Genomic DNA, 23156 nt, shown 5'->3' on the forward strand with positions numbered 1-23156 from the left:
TCTTATGCTATAACACTTAATCAAATTTTGTGATGGTACCATGCAGAGCTATGCAAATGCATCTGAGGTCAGATATCTATATTTTCTAAATTGTCTAAAATTCAATTCAAATTTTTAATTTCTTTCCTGCTTAACTTTTTGTTAGATTTCTTTGAGTTTGAAAATTGTGCTTTGGTCCTCCATAATTATTGATTTGCCATCTATTTCTCTTCATAATTCAATTACAGTTGGCTTTAGATATTTAGATGCCATTTGGCACAAAATGCACACACACGTACATACACAAACACATAAATATATACACACATATACTATACACATACAAACAAAAATAAACATATGTACATTTTATTGTTACTATTTTTTAATCTTTATTGCATTTAAGATGATCTTGCACAAAGCAAAAGCAAAAAATAGAGAAAAATGGGGTGGGGTGGACAACAATGAATCTCATTCTCATCTGAATTGGTTCAAAGAGGGGAGAGAGAAGGACAGAGAGAGAGAAGGAGGGAAAGGGAAGGAGACTAAATTGAGTATAGAAATCTATCTTACCCAGCAGTAAATTACAAGTTAAAAGGGATAAGGGAAAGGGCTAGGGGTGATAAAAGGGAGAGTAGATTAAGGGTGGCAGTGGTCATAAAATAAACAGACTTTTGAGGAGGGACAAGATTAAAAGAAGAAATAAATAGGAGACAATAGGATAGAGGGAAATGCACAGTTGAGAAACAAAACTGTGGATAACAATGAGATTAATTGACCTATGAAATAGAAGCAGATAGCAGAATGGATTAGAAATAATAATCCAACAATATGCTATTTAGAAGAAGTACATGTAAAATAAAGGAACACACACTGGAGTTAAAATAAAGAGCTGTATCATGCTTCAGATAGGTTTAAATTCTAAAGAAGCAGAACCCACAAAAAAAAACAGAGTGAAACAAATTTCCAGCCAAGACAACCTGAATGGTTGATTGGAAAGCTCTTTCACGCAAGGTGGGGAGAGGAATGCCAGTTCAGCTTGGGCACACAGGAAAAACAGACCTCAGCGAACCTGGAGTAGACCTCAGAGGACTGAATCATGGGCAGATGTGGCAGTTTCCAGACTTCTCAACCCACGAATGCCAAGGACAACTTAAAAGGTCAGTAAGAAAAGTCTGCGATTGAGGTGAGAGAGAAGCCTCAATCCCAGTCCTAGTCCTGGTGCAAAGTTAGGGCAGCTGCTACTTCCACAGCTTCCAGCCCACAGACTGAGGGGGAATCAAATGGCTGATCAGAGGGGCATTGTAGTGATCTCTTTGCTGGGGCTAAGGCAGGAATCTCTTGCTTTGCCCGTGTTTGGATTTGGGTCACAGTTCTGTGTGGTGGTCCTGGGGCAAGGAGGAGTGCTGGCGTGGTGGAGCTTGTAGGGGTGGTGGAGAGGGAATACTCCTCACAGTTCCAAGACAGAAAAGAGTGCTTGTGGTCACTCATAGAGCAGAGTACAGGCCAGGAAAGGAGTAAACACCTCACCCTTGATCATGCCATCCTGGAAGAACTGAAAATTTACAGGTCCCTAGAAGTATCTCTGAAAACAGCTGCATAAAACCCCTTAAGTTTGGAACAGTACATTCTCCACACTGGAAACAAACCCCTACCTTAACAAAGAGTTTATAACTCAAGTAATTGGTTGGGATCATGAGTAAGCAGTGCAAAAAGAGTCAGACTACATTATCTTACTTTGGTGACAAAGAAGATCAAAACATACAACCAGAAGAAGATGACAAAGTCAAATCTCCTACATCCAAAGCCTCCAAGAAAAATATAAATTGGTCCCAGGCCATGGAAGAGCTCAAAAAGCATTTTGAGAAGCAAGCAAGAGAAGTAGAGGAAAAACTGGGAAGAGAAATTAGAGTGATGCAAGAAAATCATGAAAAACAACTCAACAACTTGATAAAGGAGACCCAAAAAATACTTAAGAAAATAACGCCTTAAAAAATAGCCTAACTCAAATGGCAAAAGAGGTCCAAAAAGTCAGTAAGGAGAAGAATACCTTAAAAAGCAGAATTGGCCAAATGGAAAAAGAAGTCCAAAAGCTCACTGAAAAAAATATTTCCTTAAAAATTAGAATGGAGCAAATGGAGGCTAGTGACTTTATGAAAAATCAAGACATTGTAAAACAAAACCACACAAATGAAAAAATAGAAAACAATGTGAAATATTTCATTGGAAAAACAACTGACCTGGAAAATAGATGCAGGAGAGAGAATTTAAAAAATGATTGGACTATTTGAAAGTCATGATCAAAAAAAGAGCCTAGATATCATCTTTCAAGAAATTATCAAGGAAAACTGCCCTGATAGTATAGAACCAAAGGGCAAAATAGAAATTGGAAGAATCCACCAATCACCTCCTGAAAGAGATCCCCAAAGGAAAACTCTTAGGAATATTGTAGCCGAATTCCAGAGTTCTCATGTCAAGGAGAAAATATTGCAAGCAGTCAGAAAGAAACAATTCAAGTATTGTGGAAACACAATCAGTAGATTTAGCACCTTCTTCATTAAGGGACTGCAGGGCTTGGAATATGATGTTCTGGAGGGCAAAGGAGATAGGATTACAACAAGAATCACCTACCCAGCAAAACTGAGTATAATCCTTCAGGGGAAAAAAATGGTCATTCAGTGAAATAGAGTACTTTCAAGCATTCTTGATGAAAAGACCAGAGCTGAATAGAAAATTTGACTTACAAATACAAGACTCAAGAGAAGCATGAAGAGGTAAACAGGAAAGAGAAATCATAAGAGACTTATTAAGGTTGAACTGTTTACATTCCTGCATGGAAATATGATATTTGTAACTCATGAGACTTTTGTCAGTATTAGGATAGTTGGAGGGAAAATTATATGTATTTAGATAGATAGATAGATAGATAGATAGATAGGTAGATAGGTAGATAGATAGATAGAGGGCACAGGGTGACGAAGATGTAGGGTTGATATCTGGAGAATAAAAATAAGGTAAAAGAAAGGATTATACTGGGAGAAGGAGAAAGGGAGAGGTAGAATGGGGTAAATTATCTCACATAAAACAGACAAGAAAAGGCTTTTACAGTGAAGGGGAAATGGGGGAAGGTGAGAGGGAATAAGTGAATCTTGTTCTCATCAGATTTGACTTAAGGAGGGAATAACATACACACTCAATTGGGTATGGAAATCTATTTTACCCTACAGGAAAATAAGGAGGAAGGGGATAAGAGAGCAGAGGGATGATAGAGGAGAGGGCAAATTGGGGGAGGGGGTAATCAGAAGCAAACACTTCTAAGGAGGGACAGGGTCAAAAGAGAGAAAAGAATAAATGGGGGGGCAGGATAGGATGAAGGCAAATATAGTTAGTTTTTCACAACATGACTACTATGGAAGTGTTTTGCATAACTCTACACATGTATATCCTGTATCGAGTTGCTTACCTTCTCAATGAGGGTGGCTGGGGAGAGAGGGAAAAAATTTGGAACCCAAAGTTTTAAAAACAAATGTTAAAAATTGTTTTCATTTGCAACTGGGAAATAAGATATACAGGCAATGGAGTATAGAAATCTATCCTGCTCCATAGGAAAATAGAAGGGGAAGAGGATAAGAGAAGGGAGGGAGATAGAAAGAAGGGCAGATTAGGAGAAGGGGTATTCAGAATGCATGCCATCTTGGGGTAGTGTGAGGGACGAGATGGGGAGAAAATTTAGAACTCAAAATCTTGGGGAAGTGAATGTTGAAAACTAAAAAATAAATAAACTAATTTTTTTTAAAGAAGGAATGGGTATCAAACATGATCTCAGAAAAAGCAAGATAAAAAATATATCTAATTAAAAGGGATAAATGGGGAAACTACATCTTTTTAAAAGACACCATAGAAAATGAAATAATATCATTAACTAAAGATATATGTGTGTGTATATATATATATTATATATATATATATATATCAAATGGGGTAACATCCAAATTCTTAAAGAAAAACTTAAATGAGTTACAGGAGGAAATAGACAATAAAAAGTGTACTGGGGGAACTCACTTTATCTCTCAGAACTAGATAAATGTAATCATAAAATAACAAAGAAGAAGTTAAGGAAATGAATAGAATTTTGGAAAAGTTAGATACAATAAACATCTGCAGAATATTGAATTTCTCAGCTGTATTTGGCAACTTCACAAAAAGTGACCATGTATTAGAGCATAAAATGCTCACCAAAAAATGCAGAAAAAATGAAAAATTAAATGTGCTCTCTTTGGACCGTAAATCAATAAAAATACATTCAATAAAAGGTCTTGGAAACATAATTTTAAATCATCTAACTTTAAAGAATGAGTGGATCAAAGAACAAATCACAGAAACAACCAACAATTTCATTAAAATAATGACAACAATGAGATAATATACCAAAATACTGCCAAAGCAGTATTTAAGGGAAAATTTATATCGCCAAACATTTACATTAACAAAAGAGAGAATGAGCAGAGCAATGAATTGGGTATGCAATTAAAAATTAAAAAGAATAAATTAAAAATCCATAATTAATCTATTAAAAATCCATAATTAAAAACCAAAATAAAATATTGAATACCAAAAGAAAAGTGAACAAAATTGAAAATTAGAAAAAATGTTTAATACTAGTAAAGAAAACTATGTGCTGATTTTATAGGAAAAATATAGATTAACCATTGATTAATTTGATTTTAAGAAAGAAAGAAGAAAACCAAATTACCAGTATCAAAAATGGAAATAGTGAATACATCTCCAATGAAGATGAAATTAAATCAAATATTTGGAGTTATTTTGCCCAATTATATGCCAATAAAATTGACAATCTAAGTACAATGAATGAATATTTACAAAACTATAAATTGACCAAATTACCAGAGAAGAAATATCATGCTTAAATTACCCTATCTTAGAAAAGAAGTAGAAAAGGTCATATATGAGATCCTTAACAAAAATTTCCTAGGACCAGAAGGCTTTACAAGTTAAAAGCATATTTAAATGATAAATTAAAAAGTTAAGACCAATTGATTCTAATATTATATAAACTATTTTAAAGTCCTACTAAGTCCTTTTCATGATCCAAATATGGTTTTCATTACTAAATCAGGGAAAGCAAAAACAGAGAAAGAAAAGTATAGTCCAATTTCCTAAATCAAGATTAGCACAAACATTTTTTAAATAAGATACTAGCAAGGAGACAACAATATGTCATAAAGATCATACACTATGACCAGGTGAGATTTATACCAGGAATGCAGAGGTGGTTCAATATTAGGGAAAATTTAAGTAACATCAAACATATCAATAACAGAAAGAACCAATGACTACATCAGTAGGAAAAAAGAAAATAAAAACCTTTGACAAAATGCAACACTCATTCCTATCAAAATCACTAGAAAACATAGGAGTAAGTTGAACTTTTTTTAAAATGATAAGTAATCAAGAACAGCTATTATCTGTGATGGGGATAGGCTAGAAGATTTACCAGCATTGCAAGATGTGAAGCAAGGATGTTCTTTATGAATATTGTTATTCAAAATTGGACTAGAAATGCTACAGCTATAGCAAATAGAAATGTTTGAGCTATAATAATAAGAAAAAAAGAAATTGAAGAAACAAGAACAGGCAATGATAAAACAAAACTATGCATTTTGCATGGTATGATATGATACTATACTTAGAAAACCCTAAAGAACCAAGTCAAAAATTAATTGAAGCAATGTTAGTAAATTTACATAACATAAAATAAACCTACATAAATCACTAGCATTTCCATGTATTACCAACAAAACCCAGAAAGAAGAAATAAAGGAATTCCATTTAAAATAATTGTAGACCGCACAAAATACTTGGGTGTCTACCTGCCCTAATACACAGGAACTATATAGACATAATTACAAAATACTTTTTCACATAAATAAAGACAAATTGGAGAAATATTAATTGTTTGTGTGTAAACTAAGGCAATAAAATAAAAAAAATTAAATAATTTTAATTTACCTATGCAGTATCATATCAATCAATCTACCAAAAATTGTTTTATAAAGCTAGAAAAAATAATCACAAAATTCATCTGAAGGAGTAAAAGGCCAAAAATATCAAGGAAATCAATGAAAAAAAGTGAAAAGTTAGCCTAGCAATAAAAAATTTGAAACTATTCTATGAAGTGGTAATCATCAAAACAATTTGATGTCTTTGGCTGAAAAAAAATTGATACTGGAAACAAATAGAGTGGCTGATCGGTGTAACTGATTAGGTACACAAGATATAGAAGAAAGTGACCACAGTAAGCTAATGTTTGATACACCCAAAGATCAAAACTATTGGGGCAAGAACTCACTATTCAACAAAAACTGCTGGAAAATCTGGAAAGCAGACTGGCAAACCCTGTATTCCACACTGTATTCCAAAATAAGCTCAAAATGGGTAAATGATTTAGTAATAAAGAGTGCTATCATAAGCAAATTAGGGGAACACGAAAAAAATCTTACTTGTCAGATGGATGTGTAAGGGAAGAATTCCTGACAAAACAAGAGATAGAGAGGATCACTGGGGGTAAAAGTCAATCACTTTTATTAAATTAAAAGGTTTTTGTGCAAGCAAAATCAATACCAATGAAATTAGAAGGAAATCAGGAAACTGGAAGGGTGGGATTTTCACAGCAAGTTTCTCTGATAAAGGTCTCTTTTCCCAAATATATAAGGAATTGAGCCAAATTTATAAAAAATAAAGTCATTCACCAACTGATAAATAGTCAAAGGATATGAACAGGAAGTTTTCAGAAGAAATCAAAGCTATCAATAGTCATGAAATTTAAAAAGGGTCTAAATCACTAATTTTTAGAGAAAAGTTCATTAAAACAACTCCGAGGTACCACTTAGCAATTATTGTACTAGATTGTTGTTTATCCTTTGTTTTCAGTGAGGCACAATGACACCACAAAGTGATGTCTTGACATCTGTGTGAAGTGAAGTGAGGCAGAATTGCACAACGTCATCACCCTAACTATCTCTTCCAGAGTCATCAAAGTCAAATAGCAAGACAAAAGTCAGAGTGAGTGGCAATGACCTGAGATTCAGTAGATGTTTTCAATGTCTTGGTATTTTCAATATCTGACCAAACTCTAAGTGATCCATAGCTCCTGCTCCAATCACCTTCATTGCCACTGGAACAAATTGTTCTCATCAGCCTATTCTGTGAGAGGAAGTCTTCACGTGCTTGGGGTAGACATCCCCCTATGTCACTGATGTCATTGGCTAAGATGACAAAAAAGGAAAAGTACAAATGGTGGAGGGGATGTGGAAGAATAGGTACACTAATGAACTATTGGTGGAACTGTAAACTGGTCCAATCATTCTGGAGAACAATTTGGAGCTGTGCCTAAAGTCTATGAAACTGTGTCCTTTGATCTACCAATAGTGATACTAGGTCTATATTGCAAAGAGATAAAAAAAAAGGGAAATGACCTATTTGTACAAAAATATTTATAGCAGCTCTTTTTGTGGTGGCAAAGAATTGGAAATTGAGGCTCATGTTCTTATAATATAGCCACTGCTCAGATTCCTTAAGAGTCTGCCCAATATGAAGGATGTGCTAATAAACCTTGTCTTTGGTTGAAAGAAACCTTGAGTCAAATTCTTTTGAGCAGTATCCACGTGTTGTGATTTTGGGGTCCCAGCACCCCTAAACCCCTAGACTTCAACAGGACCACAAAGAGTTGGACATGAGTGAAAAATGACTGAACAGAAACAACTCTGTGCCAGGCCTCGTGCTTAGCCCTGGGAATACAAATAAGAAAAAAGATAAACAGTTTCTGCCCCAAGGAGTAACATGAAAAGGAAGTCCAAGGCAATCGGAGTTGAGTGACTTGCCCAGAGTCACACAGCTAGTAAGTGTCAAACATCTGGGGCCAGATTTGGACTTGGGTCCTCCTTGGGCTAGGGCTCTGTCCACAGTGCCACCTTGCTGCCCCCATCAGTACAGCATTCAGTTACAAAGTGCTTCCAGCCTGGGAAGACTTGTATGAACTGACACAGAAAAACCAGAAGAAAAATTTACACAATGACTAAGGAAAAAGACTTTTTAAGACTTATGAACTCCAATGCAATGACCAAACATGACTTCAGAGAAGTGTTGATGAAATATGCTTCCCACACTTTGACAGAAATGTGATGGACCAAAGGGGTAGGATGAAACATACTTTTTTGGGCATGACCAATATGTAGATTTGTTTGGCTTGACTATGCTCATTGGTTACAAGGGAGGTTTCTACATTTTGAGGGGAGGTTGGGCAGGAAGAGAATTAGTGGAGAGAGAGAGGGTAATGATAGTGATTTAAAAAAAAAGAAAAGAGTATTAATGAAGCATTTATAAAAGTACACAGAATGGAACAGTAGAAGATTTAGCATGAGACACAGACAAGCAGGACAACTTTGGAACTAATGTGCTGAATATATGATATAGTTAAAATCTAAACTGTATGTAATGAATTCATGGTTTCATGTATAATACTCCCTTTCTGTTCTTCTCTGCATATGGAAATGCTTATATTCGCTGGTGTTTGTTGAGATCAGAATAACAAAAAAGCTAACCACTTATTAAATAAAAAAAACACCAATGTGCTTTCAAAAAAAAAAGAATTGGAAATTAAGGGGATACCCATCAATTGGCAAATGGCTGAAAAAGTTGTGTTGTATGATTATAATAGAATACTACTGTGCTATAAGAAATGACGAACATGATGATTTCAGAAAACCTTGGGAAGACTTATGTGACCTGATGCTGAGTGAAGTAAGCAGAACCAGGAAAACATTGTATAAAATAACACCAATATAATGATAATCAACTGTGAAAGACATGGCTACTCTGATCAATACATTAATCCATGGCAGTTCCAAGGGACTCAAGATGAAGAATGCTTTCCACTCCTGAAAGAAAACTGATAAACTTTGAGTGCTGACTGAAGAATAATTTTTCACTTTTTCTTGTTTTTTTATTTTTTATTTTTTGCAGCATCATTAATGTGAAAATATTTTGTGTGGCTTCATATTTATGTGTATGTATTGTCTTGCTTCTAAATGGGTGGGAGAAGTTGTGGAGGAAGAGAGATAAAATTTTGGATTGAAAACAATTTTTTAAATTAATTTTTCCCTGTCTTTATTATCCAGTTTAGTTTTCTTAATGTTAAACCCTTTGCATTTTTGGCAGGGGAGGAGCAGTATTCATACTTAATCTTCTCAGTTCAGATAAGTGTGACTTTCATGAGGTACCCTATCTTCTACTACTAAGTTCATATATTTTTGGTTTTCTTCTGGCATGTCTCAGTTACTAGAAAAAGTAAGTTCCTTTCTTCTCTAGGGTATGCTTTTTACTCTCTTTTCTTTACTCTCTTTAGTCAATCAAAACTTCACCCAGGACTTAAGTTGGCTTTTCTTTGCTCCTTTGTTGTATTCTAAATAGAGAAAAATCTTAAAGGGAATTTTTTTTATTTTCTCCCTGTTTATAAATACTCAACTCTCATTTGACACCCCTCCCTCCACAAATGTTCAAATGAAATTACCTTTACAGGTTTCTCTTGTCTCCTATGATTGCATTCCAATGATTTTACCAAGTACTAATTTCCTTAATAAGGATGTTTGAAAGCCCTTTATTATATTAAATATTCCTTTCCTCCCCAACCCCACATAATTATTCTTAGTTTTCTAGAATAAGTTATTTTTCTTTGTAAGCCTTTTTATTCTGTTTTTTTTTAATTATATTCTGAAACTCTTTCTCATTTAAATTGGTTGCTGCTAAGACTTCTGGCATTCTGACTGAAATTCCTTGGTATTTGAGCTATTAATTCCTGGCTACTTGCAGTATTTTTTTATTTGACCTATAAACCCTGGACCTTGCCTATGGTATTTCTGGGTGTGTTCCATTTATAGTTTTTTTTTAGGAGGTGACTGGTGAATTCTTCCTTTTTTAATTTTTTCTTGCTGACTCTAATAGTTTTGGACATTTTTCTTTTATGACTTTTTGAAAACATGTATCCAGGATTTTTGCTTTGTCATGGTTTTTAGGAAGTGTGATGGTTCTAAAACTCTCTCCTCATCCTACTTTCAAAATCATCTTTTAATAGTTCAACTCTCATTTGTTCTAACTTTTAAATCTTGGATTTTTTGTAGCCTCATTGAATTGCTGTGTTCTGTTTTCTCCATCTCTTTTTTCTTGGTGTCTTTTTCCCTCTAGGATATTTATTTTCTTTGCAAAGTTACTAATTTCATCTTTGTCTCTTATTTTAGCTCTAATTTCCATGCACTATTGGCATTCGTACTTACTCTGCCCAACCCCTGTTAGTTTAGATACAATATTAGAATTAAATGAGACACTCATGGGTCATTCAACACCTAACAAAATGAGAATTATTTAGCCATAGCAGTAGAAGTCTATTCAACAAAGATAAACACTGAGGAGGCAGTCAGGTGACTCAGTACATTAAGTTTTGGATTTAGAGTCAGGAAGATCAGTTTGAATCCTACCTCAGGCATTAATTAGCTGTATGACTTTGGAAAAGTTCATTGAACTTCAGTTTTCTTTTCTGTAAAATGGAGATTATATATATATATATATATATATATATATATATATATACTATTAAATTTAACTTGAGTTGATTCATAAGAGAACAAAATTTCCTTATTTTAGTTACCCATAATGATCTAATAGATAAACGTCACAGCCCCTCTGGCATTCTTCAAGGCTGCTTTCATACTTGGTTAATAAGGAATTGATGTCAATAGTCTGAATCTTTAGTCCCCTGAGCTAGTGTCTCAGAAAGTCGTGATATGTTCTAAGAATTACCCTAATTTGCACTAGAGGTAGTCAGGATATTGTTCCACCTACACTTGGAGCTCTTGTGACCAATATATTCTTTTTTTCCTAAAGTTTTTATTGATTATTTCAGAGTTATTTACTTTTAGGATTTATCTCAGTATTCTTTTATACTATAGTATTTCTTCATTTTAGTAGGGGTTTCTTCTGTTTGCTCACATCTAAAGCTCCAGAAGGTAGCTAGGTGGTTCAGTGGATAGAGTACTGAGCCTGGAGTCAAGAAGACTCATCATTCTGAGTTCAAATATGGCCTCAAACATTTACTAACTGTGTGACCCTGGGCAAGTCACTTAATCTCTGTTTGCCTTATTTCATTGAAGAAGAAAACGGCAAACCACTAGGGGCAACCAGGTGATACAGTTGATAGAGTGCCAGGCCTGGAGTCAGGAAGACTCTTCATTCTGAGTTCAAATCTGGCCCCAGACACTTACTAGTTATGTGATCTTGGGGAATTTACTTAACCCTATTTGTCTCAGTTTCCTTATCTGTAAAATGAGTGGACGAAGAAATTGCAACTCCAGTATCTCTGCCAAGAAAACCCCAAATGGGGTCACAGAGAGTCAGACATGACTGAAAAATGACTGAACACCAATAAATAGCCCCAGTGTTTGAATTAGGAGTTTGTGTTAGGGCCAGGACCTTCCCCTTTCTGTACCATTGGATGGGTGACTGGGGCTAGGTATTATCTGTTTCTAAGTGAAATAATGTTATCCTGAGGCTAGATCCTGAGCCTGCTCTTGTTTGCAAACTACTATCCTGAGTGACACAATCTGTACTTTCTTCTATAGTACTGGCCTAGGATTGTATGCCTAGACTGGAGGAATGAACTGGTCATAGCTTCCACATCAAGTCCTATTCCTATGGTCTACATTTTCTGTCTGTATTTCTGGAGTTTCCCCAGATCCCAATCACACTGACCTTGCCCAGTTCCTTGTGTCATCTCTTAGAAGTTTAATGGCTTCAGATCTCCATTCTTAGAGTAACTACACAGGTAATGATAGTAGTTTTAGTCAGTTCCCCTAGGACAGGGGTGAGGAACCTGAGGCTTTGAGGCTGCATGTGGCCCTCTAGGTTCTCAAATGTGGCCCTTTGACCATGTCCAAATTTCAAAGAACAAATCCCCATTTGTTCAGTAAAACTTGGACTCAGTCAAAAGGCTGCATCCAAGGATCTAGAAGGTCACATGTGGCCTTGAGGTCACAGGTCTCCCGCCCCAACCCTAGAGCTTTCCCAGACTCTTTTTATACTAGCCTCACATTTTTAACCTGAGTAATAGTTTACTAGAAGATTGAGATAACTGGAACAGCCCTTGCTTCAAACCCTGTTTCCTTCTGCCATCTATGTCATATAGCATGGAAGAATACAGTGGTGTTTTTCTCTGATTCTTTAGTTTCATATGCTACTCTTCTTCACTGTTAATAGGTATTTCTCCAGGGAGCTAAGTTTGCCTAGATCATCATAGCTGGAAGTATCCCTAGCCATATATTCAAGAACCCTTAATTCACAGTGCCTCTTATCATTCTAGTTTTATCCCATCTTTGACTCTCTTATGTCAAACACATTAGAATATGATCTCCTTGAAGTAAGGGACCACCTTGTCTCCTTTCTTTGAATCCCCAGGGCTTAGCACAGTACCTACCACATAGTAGGGACTTCATTGAAGCTTGCCAATTGATTGATATTCTGTACATGTAATCATACTGGAGTATCACTTATTCATTTTTTATCCTACCTTCTCTTCACACTATATTGGTAGCTCAGTGAGAGCAGAGGCCATGTCTTATTTATCTTTGTATAACCTTTAATTCCTAACATGGTTCTCTGCACAAAATATAGTACTTCCACACTATATTCCCTCCACTACTGTAAATCACTACCCCTGAATAACTTAAAAGCTAGTTTTCAGGAGTTGCTGTATGTGGAAAAGTTATCACTTGCATTCCAACCTAGTGTTGAGGGTCTCCCACTGAACTAGGTTGTCCGTTGCTATATGCTTATTCTGTTTCCTAAAGGTGGTTATTGTTGCTTCAATTTCAGCCTTTCTGGAGAATTCTTCACCCTTCTTATGCTTATTGTCTTTGTTGTTGTTTTCTGCTAGTTTTTTTCCCCTCAGAGAAAGTTTTGTTTTTCTTTCCGTATGGTTTATTTTATTTCATTGGTCATTGTTTTGTCACTGTTTTGAGGTCACTTAAGAGATGGGACTTAGTCATGATTAAGGTTGATTCTCAGACAAAAGCCATATAGTCCATCAGTCATCCAGCTATTACTTAAAGTATGCTTAGTATGCTTTATGCTTAGTAGGACCTGGCAGAATTTCTGCTTTTCTGTCACAATTTTGGAAAGGTCAGTATCACCTCCACAGCAGGGACTTTTGTGGAGGCTCTACCCATAGTAGATGGCTTAATAAATGGCCACTGAATGAATGAACATCATCATTCAAAAATCCAGCAATAAAGATAATAATTACATCATTCTAGAACAAAATATTTTATTATCCTAGAACAAGGCCAGACTTTGTTTCATCTTTTTATTTCACTCCTCGGATCTAATCACTGTCACAGTGTATCTGTGGGAGCTTAGTATTCACATTCAGGAGGGTTCAGTGTTGATACCCAATATTGATATTGTTTTAAATGAAGAAAATCTTTAAATGTAAGAAAAATAAATTCAGAAACATACTGGGTTTATAAAAATAGGTATGTAATTCAAAGTGCTCCTAATGCAAGAGAAATTCAAAAGTGAAGTCTAGTAAGAGAGATTGCAGTTCAGAAAGGATCAGCAAGCCCCTCTCAGCAAATTCTAAATTAGAGGAGTCTGGAGTATGGCCAAGGAATAAACCATAAGTATTCCAAGGAAGTTTTCTCTTTTTAGTTGGCCTTTTTTCCAGAAGCAAAGCATTTCTATATCATTAGTACAATTATATTAAAGTAAAGCTAGGGAAATTTTTCTCAGAAAAGGTCATGGGGATTATGGAAAGTGAAGAGGGCCAAGAATCAAACCCTGGGGAACTCCTCTGAAGAAGCAAATATTCAAAAGAGAATCTTTTTAGAAGTAAACAGACTGATATGGGAGAATAATACTAAAGAAAGAGCCTTTAAAATCCCTTAAAAATAAATAAAAGGGATTTAAATTAGGGAAAGTGTCCAAGCCCCCTCAAAACAATGAAAGTGACTTAATCCAAGCAAAATTTATTAATCCATTCCATTTAGAATATGACGCTTAAATCACTTGTTTGGATCTACTTATCAATCAGGAGTTTAATCCTGAACTATTGTGATAAGCTTTATAATAAACTAACTGTGAAAGTGAACTCAGAGTTTTCCCAATTACTTTTAGGGATTAATGTGGGTGGTGGGGAAGGAGGTAAGAAAAGGTGGAGGAAGAGATTAGTATGTATATGTGTTGCCACCCAGGGCTCTTCAACCATTAAAACACTGCCCCAATACTTCTGAGGAGCCCCATCTGGATAAATCCCCAAGTGAGGGGGAGAGGGAATTAGCATTTATTATGCACCTACAGGCCAAACATTGTGCTAAAACCTTTGTAAATGTCTGATTTGAGACTTACAACAGTTGTGTGAGGCAGGTGCTATCATTATCTCCATTTTATAGTTGAGGAAACTGAAATGAGGTTAAGTGACTTGCCCAGGGTCATAACTAGTGACCCTTGCCAGGTTGACAACTAGTAAGTGTCTTAAGCCTGATTTGAAGTCAGATTTTCTTAACTCCAGACCAAGTTGTCTATCCACATTGCCACCTACCTGACTCTAAAGGGTCCTCAGAATCAAAGTCTTCTACTCCAAGTGTGCTAGTTTGTGTAATGGTCTGCAAAAAGTCAGAGGAGGGAAATGCTAAAAAAAAAGAGATCAGCATGACCTCAACAAGTACTGAATCCCATGCAGAGTGATAAAGATGACTCTTGGGTCAGTCATCTCATTAGTTCATTTATTCAACAATTCTTTATTAAGTACCTAACATATGCAAAGTACTAAGCTAGGTTATGAAGGTAATAAAAGAATGAATAAGTCTCAGCCTATGTGCCTCATTGAGCTTACAATCTAGTATTGGAAATGACATATACAAATAATAGTAATTCCAAGTATTAGACAAAGTAGAAGATAATAATTGCCTTGGAGTCATCATTTCCTCATCGTTTTTGCTCAATCTCTCTCACATCCAGACATTTAACAAGTGCTGTGGAATTTACCTTCACAATATCTTTTCTCTGACTCTGTTTGCTCATCTTTAAAATTATGAAAATAATATATACACTGTCCTCCTCATAGGTTTATTGTGAGAAAGGTAGTTTAAAACCTGAAAAGTATTATATGCATGGGACTTATGATTGCTCTCCCCAAATGAAAGTAATAGAATCCTCCTCAAATTTCTCATAGCACATGCAAATCAAAACAACTTTGAGGTAACATATCACATCTATCAGATTGGCCAACATGACAAAACAGGAAAATTATAAATGTTGGAGAAGATGTGGGAAAATTGAAACACTATTGCATTGTTGGTGGAGTTGTGAACTGATCCAACCATTTTGGAAAGCAATTTGGAACTATGCCCAAAGGGCTATAAAAATGTGCACACCCTTTGACCCAACAATAGCACTTCAAGGAGTGTATCCCATAGAGATCATACAAATGGGAAAAGGACCCACATGTAGAAAAATATAGCAACTCTTTCTGTGGTGTAAAAGAACTGGAGGGATGCCCATCAATTGGGGAATGACTGAACAAGTTGCGGTATATGAATATAATGGAATACTATTGTGTTATAAGAAATAATGAGCAGGCTGACTTCAGAAAGACCTGGAAAGACTTGTATGGACTGATGCTGCGTGAAGTGAGCAGAAGCAGGAGAACATTGTACACAATAACAGCCACGTTGTGCAATGACTAACTTTGATAGACTTAGCTTTTCTCAGCAATGCAAGTATCTAAGACATCTCCAAAAGTCTCATGATAGAAAATGCTATCCACATCCGGAGAAAGAACTATGGAGTTTGAATGCAGATAGAAACATACTATTTACTCTTTTTTTCCTTCTGTTCTATTTTGTTTCTTCTTTCTTGTGGTTCCTCCTCTTGGTTCTGATTCTTCTTTACAACATGACTAATGTGAAAATATGTTTAATAGGAATGTATATATAGAGCCTATATCAGATTACTTGCCATCTTCAGGAGGGAGGTGGGGAAAGAGGGGGAGAAAATTTAAAACTCAAAAGCTTATGGAAGATTGTTGAAAACTAAAAATTAATTAATTAGTTAAAAAAATTTCTCACAGCACTTGGTTTCTCTCCTTTATATTTATGACATTCCAATTTTTATTGGTTATCTGTGTATGGCTTATTTGATTGTAAGCTCCTTGAAGGTAGGTGCTGTGTCTTATCTCATGTGTATCTCCAACCGCCGAAATTGCTTGCTTATGCTAAATAGTTAATAAAATACTTACTGAATTGAATTAAATTATCAGGGTGACAAAGTGCCATAGAAGTTAAAAGAAGCAAGAGATTATTTCCAGCTAGAGGAATCAGGGAATGCTTTATAGAGGAAGTGGTATTTCAGCTTCATTTGGAGCCCGGAGAGAATCTCTTTAAAAATATTTTTGGTTTAAATTTTTATCAGTATATTCTGTTTTTATATCATCTTCATCTAACATATAGCTTTCCCCTTCTCCACCTAAAAAAATAAAAAAGAAAAACACCCATTTCATCCAAACTAATCAACACATCAACCAGGTTACTTTCATAACCTCTGCCAAGAAGGTAGAGAGATGCATTCTCATCTGTCTTCTTTGGATATGTGCCTGGTCATCATCATCATCACTATTAAACAGCTTTTAATTTAATCCTCCTTCTCCTCCTCCTTCTCTTCTTCTTCTTCTTCTTCTTCTTCTTCTTCTTCTTCTTCTTCTTCTTCTTCTTCTTCTTCTTCTTCTTCTTCTTCTTTTTCTTTTTCTTCCCTAGTCATGGGATCATATATACTTGTTTCATGTCTTGGGGGAATCTGGCTCCAAAGTACCAATATTGGACCCTTCTCACAATCTCTGACTCACTATCTCATCGTGACAGGGAGCATTCTGGGGAAATTCTCTTAAATAAAATTTAGGTATGGTTAACATCTAGGTCCTCCCCTAAAAGGACTGATACATGTACTGTCTGAGAAAGTTAGTTAATGAACAAAGAAAGAAATGTGAGACATAGGGCAACTATTTATTTATCTACTATAAAAGCTTAAAACACAAAGGATTCATAAGTGCTCATTGACAAATACTTAAAATATGAAAACAGTAAGGTGTCATTCTTATTTTTTTTCTGAGACCTAGAAACTTCTAGGAGATTTGTGGGACTACTTAAAAAAACTCAAAGAATCGCAAAATCACAGCATCTGAAAACTCAAAAGAATCCCAACACTCACATGTGTTCCAACCCATACACTTTCATCTCTGAGCTCTGCAGTACAATTCATAGGTCCAAGTTTGGACTGATGTGTGTGCTACTAACCCTGGAAAGCCAGGTTATGGATTGGGCTTTTTTAATCCTCTTAGCTACAGTAGTATCCTACTGGCAGTGATCACCTTCTATTCTCTGAAAAGTTGATGCAAGGATCATTTGTTGATGTACAAGATATACAAGAAACACCTTGATTCAGAAGCATCTGAACTCTCAAGCTCATGAAGGTTCACCAAGGCTAGAAATATCCATTTTAGAATTGTTGTTACATCATTTGTACCTAAAAAAGGGAACAAGCCCAAACCAGGGAAAGCAGCCAAAGAATTGAGGTACTGTCTTAGTCTCACCTAGACAAGCTCATGTGATTTCTCCTATATGTAATAAGCCTTCATAGTTACTGTAGTAAGTGGGTAGGAGGAAGAAATTCCCATCCATCCCATCTCACTGGAAATTTAAGGGACAGCTGACATTTTTGATGCTTTCAAGCAATAAGAGGGAGGGGAAAGAGAGGCAGGGAGACAGTGACAGAGACAACAACACAGATATAGGAAGAGAGAGAGAAGAGAGGGGAGGACAGCATCACTCCTTTTAAAGTCAGCTGAATCATCTGCTCTCACTAATTTTGGGGCCAGTTCTCTCACAGAGAAACACAAGCATCAACCTGAAGATTCTGGTCACATATTCCATGGGGAAACCTCAGTCCAACAGATCACAAAGGCCCCCTTGATTAGGCCTACTACATTTCCATTTAAATGTTTATATTCATAAACACATTATAAGCAAGAAAATGGATTAGTTACTTGATGCAAACTTCTTCAACCCTTCAACTTCTAGACAAAGGATTTATACATCACATGTAGAGTAACAAGCTAAATCCTTGTGATAAGAAGGAACATTCTCCAGTAAGGAAATAAAAATCTTATGATTAAAACACAAAAGAACTTGAGTAGTTAGAATGCTTAGTCAGGGTTTCCCCACCACCATTACAGTGACTGTATACCTCCATGTTCTTCTGTTAGAGAGTACAAGCTAAGTCACAGGCTTACATGGAAGCCTATTCCTAAGGTAGAGATTCTCTGCTGCTATAAAAGAATATTTGATTCTATTCAAATACTCCTTGCCCTCTCCTTCCACCCAAACCTCTAAAGAAACATTAGATGCTGATTCTACCCAGGCACATGAAGGAAAAGAGGACAGTGTATGGAATAATCACTGATCTGAAAAGAGATGCAGGGTATTACGTAGGGCCTAAGGGGAAGAGAACTGGCAAATGACTTGGGACAAATCTCTTGTCCTAGAGGTTACTTAAGGCAGATAACCATTCAACTTCAGCAATTTTGTCCAAACACACCCCAACCCCACACTGAAAGAAAAAAAGAAAGAAGGAAGGAAGGAAGGAAGAAGTTAACAGATTTAGTATATAAAAATAGTTTAATGAAAGACAATTTGGCAGAAGAGAAACAAAAGGCAACTATATTAAAGTAATACATGAATTCTATAAGGAAGGAAGGAAGGAAAACCTGATACTGGCTCAGCCCAACTATTCAAATGAAAGGAATAAAGCAGAAGGCAGAATCAGGAAAACTGAAAACCTACAACCTTGTGACTACAGCCCTGGTTCTGGGGTAGGAAGCCCTGGGGTTGTGGTAACTCTGGGGAAAAAAAGGCTACTCTTTCTCCTTCCATCATGTTGCTAGTAGTAGAAGACATTACCTCTGTCCACTCATATGAAGCAATGAAGAAGAGTAGAAGGAAGAATTGTGTTGGCTAAAAAATAAGTATAAATGCCAGAAAGTGAGTCTGGCCTGAAAGACCCACTCCTAGAAATCTAGCCAGGACCAATCTAGTACTCTAAAGATTACTCAGGGCAGGAACCCAGGTCAGAAAACTCTATGTCTCCCAAGGTGAGGATGTGGAGGCAGCCCTTCCACATACAGAATGTAATTCCATTAAAGAAAGAGGTCAGAGTATTTTGAGGCAGATAGTACAGGTAGTACTAGTACTACTAGTATAGTATACTATACTATACCATATTATACCATACTATACCATACCATGCCATGCCTTCCCACCCCACCCCATCCCATCCCATTCCACCGCACCCCATCCCATCCCATCCCATCCCATAACATAACATACTATACCATACCATACCATACCATCCCATCCCATACCATCCCATACCATCCCATCCCATCCCATCCCATCCCATCCCATCCCATCCCATCCCATACTATACTATACTATACTATACTATACTATACTATACTATACTATACTATACTATACTATACTATACTATACTATACTACACTACACTACACTACACTATACTATACTATACTATATTACACTATAGATAGCATTACAGTATGTGGAAATATTTATGTGGCACAGTAGGTAAGTGCTAAGATGTCCAATAAACTGTGCAAACACTATCTCAGATACTTACTATCTGTGTGACCTTAAACACTTCGCTTAGCATCCATTTGCCTCAGTTTCGTCTTCTGTAAAAGTAATAAAAATAGCACCTATCTTTCAGGGTTCGGTGAGATTAAAATGAGATAATATTACTAAAGGACTTTGCAAACCTTAAAATACTACATAAATACTAGTTATCAATATCATTATTGTGGAACAAAAAAATTTGGAATAACTGAAGAAAAACCTCATGTAAGAGAAAAATAAGAAATCATTTAGGTCAGAGCTTAGTGGTCCCAATGCAGAAAACAGATAACTCAATATACAATTACAAACAGAGTACTAAGAAAAAATAAACCAATGATGGAGAATAAAAAAAATGAAAGAGGTTAACAGATTTAGTATATAAAAATAGTTTAATGAAAGAAAATTTGGCAGAAGAGAATCAAAAGGCAACTATATTAAAGTAATACATGAATTCCATAAAAGCCAAAGTGACTGACCATGAAGATAGGACGCACAGAGATGACTTAATAGATATCCCAGAAGAATATTACAAATAAAAAAATGAATTGTCATAATGTAAGAAATGGCAAAAGAAAATGATCTCATACTTCTGAATAACGACAACAAAGTAGTGATCAAGAAAATCCACAGATGACCTGAGAGAAGAAAAAAGGGGAAACCTACACTTCAAATACAGGATACAGGGTGGTTCAATTTAACCACTTCAATGACAAAACAAAAGCAAAAACAAAAAACAGTTTTTTCAAGCATCCAGAAGAAAGATCTTACAATGAAGAAAAGGCTATACCGCTAGCAAGGGATCACTCTATAGAGATGAGGAATCAGAGAAGGGAAAGAAATAATATATTATCCAAAGCTCAAGCTACAAACTAGTGCAATATTTCCTTTAAACCTGAGCCTACTCTTCAATGAAAAAAGATAGTGCATCTCTTACATTATTACTTGAATAAGTAATTGAAGCAATCTTTACTATAGTTATAAATAATTTGAATTTTTAAGACTTCTATTCATATTGTTCAACCATTTATGCTTAGGGGAATGACTTTTGGCCTTATGTATTTGTGTCATTAACCTATTTATTTTGGATATTAGACCTTATCAGATACATTTGATGTATGGACTTTTGCCTCTGAGCAACTGCTTTCCTCCTTAACCATGTTGCATTCATTTTGTAGTACAAAAGTTTCCCGATTCCAGGTAATCAAAATTATCTGGGTCTTTTTTGTGTATATAATTTTGTGATCACATTTTCCCCTTTTTTGGTTAGGAGTTGTCTCCCTAGTCCTAACTGCTTATGTTTCTCTCTCTGTGTCTCTGTCTTTGTCTCTTTCTCTCTGTGTCTGTGTCTGCGTCTGTCTGTCTGTCTGTCTATCTCTCTCTCTCTCTCTGTCTCTCTGTCCCTCTGTGTCTCTGTCTCTTTCTCTCTCTCTCACAGCATGACTCCAAATAAATATGTTCTGTTAAATTTGACCTAATTGTTGTACATTATGTAAGAGGCCAATATAAGCTTATCTGTCAAACTGTTTTTCAATTTTTCCAAAAGCTCTTATCAGATAAATAATACTTTCCCCTAACTATTTGATATTGTTACATTTCTCTAACACATACATTGAATTATGGAATTCATTTGTTTCTGTCATCTTTTTTACTCTGTTCTACTGATATACTATTCTTTTTTTAATCAAAACAGTTTTAATGATTAGTGCTTTATTGTCAAATTTGATATCTAAAATTAGTATTATTCCTTCATTCTTACTTCTTTTTTTCATTATTTACTTGAGATTCAAAATATATTTTCCTCCAAATGAAAATTACTATTATATTGACTAATTTTATAAAGTGTCTCCTTCCTACTTTAACTTTTATAGCATTAATTTTTTTCATTGATTTATGCACTATCATCAATGTAATTATAAAAGTGTAACCTCACTATGAACATTAAATATTCCTACAGACATTTAAGAAATTATTTCTTTGAGGATCAGTTTGCATATATTGTATATACAAGTTTTGAGTGTTCCTTGACATATTGACTTCCAGATGTTTTACAACATTTCTGGTTATTTTAAAAAAATATGCTTCCTTTCTATCATTTCCTTCTTGTTTTATTATTGTTACTTAGAAATTCTATAGTTTTTTTGGTAATTTTATTTTATATCCTGCTTCTTATCAATGCTATTATTTCAACAATTTTTCCAAGTTGCATATGTTTATTTTTTTTTGTTTTATGTATGTGATTTGATATATATATATTTAATGGTCCTTCTATGGCCGTTATATGTACATTTTTAATAGATAAGAGTTGTACTTTGTTAGTGTATTTTTTAATTTTATGATTTTGGGTTGTTTTGTTTTTAATATGATTACTTTCATTACTTTACTAATGTTGAACTATCCCTGCATCTCTGATGTAAAACCATCAGATTATAAAGAATAATATTTTAATATACTGCTGTAGTTTTTTTCACCATTTTATGCTGAGAAAATAAACAATTAATTTTGAATGGACATTCATTAATGGTACTGAGCTATGATTCATTTTTAATTACTTTATTCTTCCCTGGTTTAGTCATTAGAGCAATATTTTCATCATCAAAAGAGTTCAGTTGTGTTTTCTCACTTTTTTAAGAATCATTTGTATACTATTAAAGGTTTTATAAAATTTATTTGTAAATTCATCTGTACTAGTTTTTTTTCTTTTTGCAATTCATTTACACATAATTAAGTTTCCTTTCCTGGTATTGATTGTTTAAGACCTTTGTTTCATATCCTATTAACTGTGTATTTTATACATTTTATAGATAGTCCTAGGTAGCTAGGTATCATTGTGGATATAGTGCCAAGCTTATAGTCAGGAAGACCTCAGTTTGAATTCTACCTCAGATACTTACTATCTATGAGACTCTGGACAAGTCATATAACTGTTTTCTTCCTCAGTCTCCTCATCTGTAAAATGGAATAGTAATAACATCTACCTCTGGGGGTTTTGTGAGGATAAAATGAAATCATAAATGTAAAGCATTTTATAAATTTTACAGTATTATAAAAATGCTAAGTGGTACTATTTTTAATTCTCAGTGTTGCTGGCATATAATTGTGTATAGTAGTTTCTGATTCTTATTCCCTTTATAGATCTTGGTCAGTACTTTTTTTTTTTAATGTGTCTGTACAGCATTTTCAAGAGGCAGAAATGGGTCAGTGAGAAACAAGATTAAAAGAAGGAGAGAAAGTTAATCCAGAGCAATCAAGGAATTTTGATCTCAAGGGGACCTGTGATATTAAGTAGTTACATTTCACAGATGAGAAAGCAAAGATGCAGAGAGGACATGTGATTCACCCAAGGTCACATTACTATTAGGGACAGAGTTA

This window comes from Vombatus ursinus, unplaced genomic scaffold (genome assembly GCF_900497805.2).
Source record: "Vombatus ursinus unplaced genomic scaffold, bare-nosed wombat genome assembly UNPS02014801.1, whole genome shotgun sequence".
In the NCBI taxonomy this organism is placed as follows: domain Eukaryota; kingdom Metazoa; phylum Chordata; class Mammalia; order Diprotodontia; family Vombatidae; genus Vombatus; species Vombatus ursinus.